Source organism: Gorilla gorilla, chromosome 2 (genome assembly GCF_029281585.2).
Source record: "Gorilla gorilla gorilla isolate KB3781 chromosome 2, NHGRI_mGorGor1-v2.1_pri, whole genome shotgun sequence".
Classification (NCBI taxonomy): Eukaryota; Metazoa; Chordata; class Mammalia; order Primates; family Hominidae; genus Gorilla; species Gorilla gorilla.
This window is the reverse complement of record NC_086017.1, coordinates 171706449-171713753: the sequence shown is the minus strand read 5'-3', so window position 1 is coordinate 171713753 and position 7305 is coordinate 171706449. Positions and strand designations below refer to the sequence as shown.

At 37.5% G+C, this 7305-nt stretch overlaps 1 pseudogene; it reads right to left on the bottom strand.

The window, feature by feature from the left end:
- Positions 1–6022: 6022 nt before the first annotated feature.
- LOC101127592 (large ribosomal subunit protein eL6-like) lies at positions 6023–6866 on the bottom strand (annotated as a pseudogene).
- Positions 6867–7305: the final 439 nt, after the last annotated feature.

Here is a 7305-nt window from a genome sequence, read left to right as displayed (position 1 = left end):
ATATGTTGAACCATCCTTGCATCCCTGAGATAAATCCCACTTGGTCATGATGAATGATCTTTTTAATGTTGTTGAATTCAGTTTGCTAGTATTTTGTTGAGGACTTTTGCATCAATATTCAACATAGATATTGGACTGCAGTTTTCTTTTTTTTGATGTGTCTTTGTTTGGTTTTGCTATCAGGGTAATACTACCTTGTAGAATGTGTTTGGAAATATTCCCTCCTCCTCTATTTTTTGGAATAGTTTGAGTAGGATTGGTATTAGTTATTCTTTAAACGTTTAGTAGAATTCAGCAGTGAAACCATTGGGTCCTGGGGTTTTCTTTGCTTAAAGACTTTTTATTATGGCTTCAATCTCATTGCTTATCATTGATCTCTTCAGGTTTTGAATTTCTTTATGGTTCAATCTTGGTAGGTTTTATATGTGTAGGAATTTATGCATTTCTTCTAGATTTTCCAGTGTATTGGCATATAGTTGCCCATAGTAGCCATTAATGATCCTTGGAATTTCTGTGGTATCAGTTGAAACATCCCCTTTTTCATCTCTGATTTATTTGGATCTGCTTTTTTTCGTAGTCTGGCTAAAGATTTGTCAATTTAGTTGAACTTTTCAAAAAAGTTTCCTTTTTGTGTTGAAAAGTTGTTTCATTTATTTTTGTATTGTTTTCTTCATTCAAATTTCATTTATTTCTGCTCTGATCTTTATTATTTCTTTTCTTGTACTAATTTTGGACTTGGTTTACTGTTGCTTCTCTAGTTCCCTAAGATGCATTATTAGGTGGTTTATTTCAAGTTTTTCTTCTTTTTTGATGTAGACATTCATAGCTATAAACTGCCCTCTTAGTACTCCTTTCACTGTATCTCATAGGTATGTTGTGTTTTCATTATCATTTGTTTCAAAAAATTTTTCAATTTCATTCTAAATTTCTTCATTGACCCACTGATCATTCAGGAGCATATTGTTTAATTTCCATGTATTTGCATATTTTCCAAAATTCCTCATTATTAATTTCTAGTTTTATTCCATTGTGGTCAGAGAAGATGCTTGATATTATTTCAATTTTTTGAATGTTTTAAGACTTGTTTTGTGACCTAACATATGGTCTATCTTTGAGAATGATTCATGTGCTAAGGAAAGCAATGTGCATTCTGCAGTTATTGGATAAAATGTTCTGTAAATATTGATTAGGTCCATTTGGTCTATAGTGCAGATTAAGTCTGAAGTTTCTTTGTTGATTTTCTGTCTGGAAGATCTGTCCAATGCTGAAAGTGGGGTGTTGAAGTCTCCAGCTATTATTGTATTAGAGTCTATCTCTCTCTTTAACTCTAATAAGAGCTAAAGCGAGCTTTATATATCTGGGTGCTCCAGTGTTGGGTGCATACTTACTTGCAATTGTTATAGTCTCTTCCTGAATTGACCCTTTCTCATCATATAATGATGTTTTTTGTCTCTTCTTATAGTTTTTGTCTTGAAATCTATTTTGCCTAATATAAATATAGCTACTCCTGCTCTTTTTTTTAGTTTCCATTGACAGGGAATACCTTTTTCCATCCATTTATTTTCAGTCTGTGTGTGTTTTTATAGGTGAACTGTGTTTCTTACAGGCACCAAGCCTATATTGCATCTGGTTTTCTGATCCATCCAGCTATTCTATATTTTTTGATTGGACAGTTTAGTCCATTTACATTCAATGTTATTATTGACAAGTAAGAACTTACTCCTGCCATTTTGTTATTTGATTTTTGCTTTGTGGCCTCTCTTCCTTATTTTATTCCTTCTTGTCTTCCTTTTAGTGAAGGTAATTTTCTCTTATGGTATGATTTCATTTCTTGCTTTTTATTTTTTGTGTATCTGTTGTGTGTTTTTTGGTTTGAGGTTACCATAAGACTTGCAAATACAATCTTATAATCCATTATTTTAAGCTGACAACAACTTAACACTGTTTACATAAACAAACAAACTAGCAAAAAGAAAGTAAAAGCTCTACACTTTTACTTCATCCCCATGCTTTTTAACTATTTGTTATTTCTATTTATTGTACTGTCTATGTCTTGAAAAGTTGATGTAGTTATTATTTTTAATTGATTCATCATTTAGTCTCTCTACTTAATAGTTGTTTACACACCACAGTTACGGCGTTATAATATTCTGTGTTTTTTCTGTATACTTAATACTACTAGTCACTTTTGCACCTTTATATTATTTCTTATTGTTCATTAACATCCTTTTCTTTCTGTTTGAAGTACTCCCTTTAGCATTTCTTATAGGACAGATCTGGTGTTGATAAAGTCCCTCATTCTTTTGTTTGTCTGGGAAACTATTTACTTCCCCTTCATGGTTGAAGGATATTTTCACCAGACATACTATTCTAGGGTAAAAGTTTTTTTCATTCAGCACTCTAAATGTGTCATGCCACTCTCTACTGGCCAGTAAGGCTTCCACTGGAAAGTCTGCTTCCAGATGTATTGGAGCTCCATTGCATGTTGTTTGTTTCTTTTCTCTTGTTGCTTTTAGGATCCTTTCTTTATCCTTGACCTTTAGGAGTCTGATTGTTAAATGCCTAGTAGTTTTCTTTGGGCTAAATCTGCTGGTGTTCTGTAACCTTCTTGTACTTGGATATTGATATCTTTCTCTAGGTTTGGGAAGTTCTCTTTTTCCTTTGAATAAGCTTTCTACCCCTATCTCGTTCTCAGTCTCCTCTTTAAAGCCAATAACTCTTAGATTTGCCCTTTTGAGGCTAATTTCTAGACCTTGTAGGTATGCTTCATTACTTTTTATTGTTTTTTCTTTTGTCTCCTCTGTGTATTTTCACATAGCCTGTCTTCAAGCTCGCTAATTCTTTCTTCTGTGTGATCAATTCTGCTATTAAATGACTCTGATGTGTTCTTCAGTATATCAATTGCATTTTTCAACTCCAGAATTTTTGCCTGATTATTTTTAATTATTTCAATATCTTTGTTAAATTTATCTTATAGGATTCTGAATTTTTTCTCTGTGTTATCTTGAATTTCTTTGAGTTTACTAAACACAGCTATTTTGAATTCTTTGTTTAAAATGTCACATATCTCTGTCTCTCCAGGATTGGTCTTTGGTGCCTTATTTAGTTTGTTTGGTGAGGTCATGTTTTCTTGGATGGTGTTGATGCTTGTAGATGTTTGTCAGTATCTGGGCATTGAAAAGTTGGGTATTTATTGTAGTCTTCCCAGTCTGGGTTTGTTTGTGTCTGTCCTTCTTGGAAAGGCTTTCCAGGTATTTGAAACAACTTGGGTGTTGTGATCTAAGTTGTATCTGTATTAGGGGAAACTCAAAGCCCAGTAATGCTGTGGTTCTTGAATACTCATAGAAGTACCACCTTGGTGGTCTTGAATAAGATCTGGAAGAATTATCTGGATTAACCAGGCAAAGACTCTTGTTCTCTTCCCTTTATCCCAAACAGAGTCTCTCTCTCTCTCTCTCTGTGCCAAGCCTCCTGGAGCTGGGGGTGGGGTGACACAAGAAACCCCTGTGGCCACCACCACTGGGACTATGTTGGGTCAGACCTGAAGCCAGCACAGCACTGGATCTTGCTCACGGCCTGCTGTTACCACTACCTGGCTACTACCTATGTTTGCTCAAGCACCTAGAACTGTACAATCAGCAGGTGGTGAAGCCAGACAGGCTTGTGTCTCTCAAACCATGACACCCTTCCCAGTCCTCCCTCTGCTTTCCATAGGCAGAGGAGTCTCACTCTGTGGCCACCACTACCACAGGCCCACAGGGAATACTGCCAGGCTTCCACCAATGTTCACTTAAGGCCCAAAGACTCTTCAGTCAGCTTGTGGTGAATGTTGCCAAGCCTGGGACTCACCCTTCAGGAAAGTAGGCTCCCCTGTGGCCCAGGTCAGGCCAGAAATGCCATCCAAGAGCCACACCTGGAATTAGTGTCCCCAAGAGCCTGCCTGGTGCTCTACCCTCCTGTGGCTCAACTGGTATCTAAGGTGTGAGACAAAGTTCCCTTTTACTTTTTTCCCTCTGCTTTTCTCAAGCAGAGGGAGTCTCTCATTATAGCCACTACAGCTGGGAATGTGCTATGTCTCATCTGAAGCTGGCAATTCTCAGTCTCAACCACAGCCCAGAATACCTGGATATTGCTACTAGTTATTCAGGGCCCAAGTGCTCTTTAGTCAGCAAATGATGATGGGTCCTGCCATGGCTAGGTCCTTTTCTTCAAGGCAGCAGGTTCTCTTCTGGCCCAAGGTGTGTCTAGAAATGCTGTCCAGGAGCTAGGGCCTGGAACGGTGCTCTCATGACTATGCCCATTACCCTATCCTACTGTGGCTGAGCTGTTATCCAAGATGTAAGACAAAGTCCTCTTTGTTCTTCCCTCTCCTTTCCTCAAGTGGAAAGAAGGGATCTCTATCAGACCTGCAAGTTGTTCAGCCTGGGGTTGGGGGAGGAGTGGTGCAAGCATTCCTTTAGCTGCCCTGGCTGGTGTCTCAGTAGGTCATGTGCCCCCACCAGTCCACTGGCTCTGAGCCCAGCTTGGCACTAAGACCCACCTAGGAGTTGTATTCCTTATGGCCTAGAATGTCTTTCAAGTTTATTTAGAGCCCCAGAACACTCCAACACTCAATGAAAAGGCTTACCAGAACTGAGTTCAATGAAAAGTCTCACAATCACTGCATTCTCCCTCCCCAAGCACACAGATTCTCCACACCATGCAGCCACTGCTGGGGGACCAGGAAACAGCAATTAAAGACTGTTAAAGACTGTTTTTCCTGATCTTTTCAGTGCCTCTTTCAGTAATGTGAAGTTAATACAAGGTACTGTGAGTGCTCACCTAATTTTTTGGTTCTTATGAAAGTGTTGTGTGTGTGTGTGTGTCTGTGTGTGTAGATGTTAAATTTGGTCTTCCCATGCGGGGTGGGCAAGACAATTATTGCAACCTTCTCTTCTGCCATCTCACTCCATCCTTCTGCCAGTAGTAAGTGTTAGAGTCGGACATGTGATGCCTCTAGTTTTGTTATTTTTGCTCAGGAGCGTTTTGGCTATTTGGAGTGTTTTGTGGTTCCATATAAATTTTAGAAGTTTTTTCTATTTTGTGAAGAATGTCACTGGTATTTTGATAGAGATTGCATTGAATCTGTAAATTGTTTGGGTAGTATTGTCGTTTTAACAATATTAATTCTTCCAATCCACAAGCATGGAATATCTTTTGTTTGTGTCCTCTTCAACTGTTTTTATCAGTGTTTTATAGTTTTCTTTGTATAGATCTTTCATTTCTTTGATTAAGTTGATTCTTAGGTATTTTATTTTATTTGTAGCTATTTTAAATGGGATTGCTTTCTTGATTTCTTTTTCAGATTGTTCACTGTTGCCGTATATAAATGCTACAGATTTTTGTGTGTTGATTTTGTATCCTGCAACTTTATTGAGTTTTGTAATAACTTCTAACAGGTTTTTGGTGGCATCTTGAGGTTTCTCTAAGTATAAGATTATGTTATCTGTGAACAAGAGTAATTCAACTTCTTCCTTTCTAATCTGGATGCCCTTTATTTCTTTCTCTTCTCTATTGATCTGGCCAGGACTTCCATTACTATGTTGAATAAAAGTAGTGAAAGTGGCAATTCCTGTCTTACTCCAAATCTTAGAGGAAAGGCCTTCAGTTTTTTCCATACTAATGTTAGCTGTAGGTTTGTCATACATGACCTTTATTATTTTGAGCTATGTTTCTTCTATGCCCAGTTTGTGAAGGCTTTTGTCATAAAGGAATACTGAATTTTATCAAATATTTTTTCAGCATTTATTAAAATAATCATATGGTTTTTGTTCTTGGTTCTGTTAATGTGACGTGTCACATTTATTGATTTGTGTATGTTGAACCATCCATGCATCCATGGGATGAATCTCACTTGATAATGGTGAATTACCTTTTTGATGTGTTGCTGATTTTTTTAGTGTATTTACAGATACATTTTAGAAAACTAGAAAGTCAAATTCAACAACACATCAAAAAATTAATTAGATTCTTCTTAAGATATTTAGAACACCAATTTTTGAGAATAAATTTCATTTATCTGGGAAAACACAGATCATAGGTAGCCCTGGAGCTAAGGAATCGCTTTGATTTTTAGTAAAATTTGCAAGTCCACTGCTTTCTGATCAACCTTGCACTGCTCTGTAATCTCCTTTTCTTTTTCCTTTGTTGATGATCTCACCTTCCCAGTGTCTGGGCTTCCACAGCTTCTTCTTCTTGAAGTAAGTATGAGTAAGATGTTTTAGGATTTTCACATTGCTGATAACAATTTTTGTGGAGGTGGCAATGACAAATTTCTTGTGTGTTCTTCATAGAAGAACTCAATTGAGAACCAAAGATCCAGTCACAAGTGAGAAGCCACTGCCCAGCTGCTTCACGAAAACCACCCTCTTGCCTCTGTGGTGCCCAGGGGGGATGGACAGAATGGTCCTGGGAGTGATGCTGCCTCGCAGTTTTCTCCGTGCTGACTGAAAGATTTTTGGCTGTGGCTCAACAGCGTTCAGGGCACATCTTCAGTAGGATAATAGCTATGCATTTTGCAAAGTGTAACCACCTGAGTACCTTTAACTTTGTCACCACCAACTGCTTTTGTATTAAACCAGTTGCAAAAACCTTCTCCTTTTTCTTTTCAATCTTTGATTTACCGGCTGAATACTTCCTCTTGTACATAACCTTTCCACAATACATAGCAGATTGGGAATATCTGCCAATTTCTCTGATGAAGACAGGACTTCAGTTGCAATGAGGCTTCCCCTTTTTGGCCTTTTTTTACCCTTTTTCACCTTGCCATTAGTAACAGCCTTCTTGGCTTCAGGTTTCTTCTACTTAGTATCCAGCTTCTCAACTTTTTCACCCATCGTCTTGCAAGATGGGAAAGAGAACTTGCTAGTACTTTCTTGAGGACTTTTTTTCCTGTGTCGATTTTCATAAGGGATATTGGCCTGTAGTTTTCTTTTTGTTGTGTCCTTCTCTGATTTGGTATCAGGGTAATGCTGGCCTCATAGAATGAGTTTGGAAGTATTCCCTTGTCTTCCTTTTTTTTTGAAGAGTTTGAGTGGAATTGGTATTAGTTCTTTAAATGTTTAGTAGAATTCAATAGTGAAGCTATGAGGTCCTAGGCATTTCTTTGATGGTACACTTTTTATTACAGCTTTGTTCTCATTACTCATTATCGGTTTGTTGAGGTTTTCTATTTTTTCATGGTTCAATCTTGGTAGGTTGCTGTATCCAGGAATGTATCCATTTCTTCTAGGTTTTCAAATTTGTTGGCATATAGTTGTTCATAAT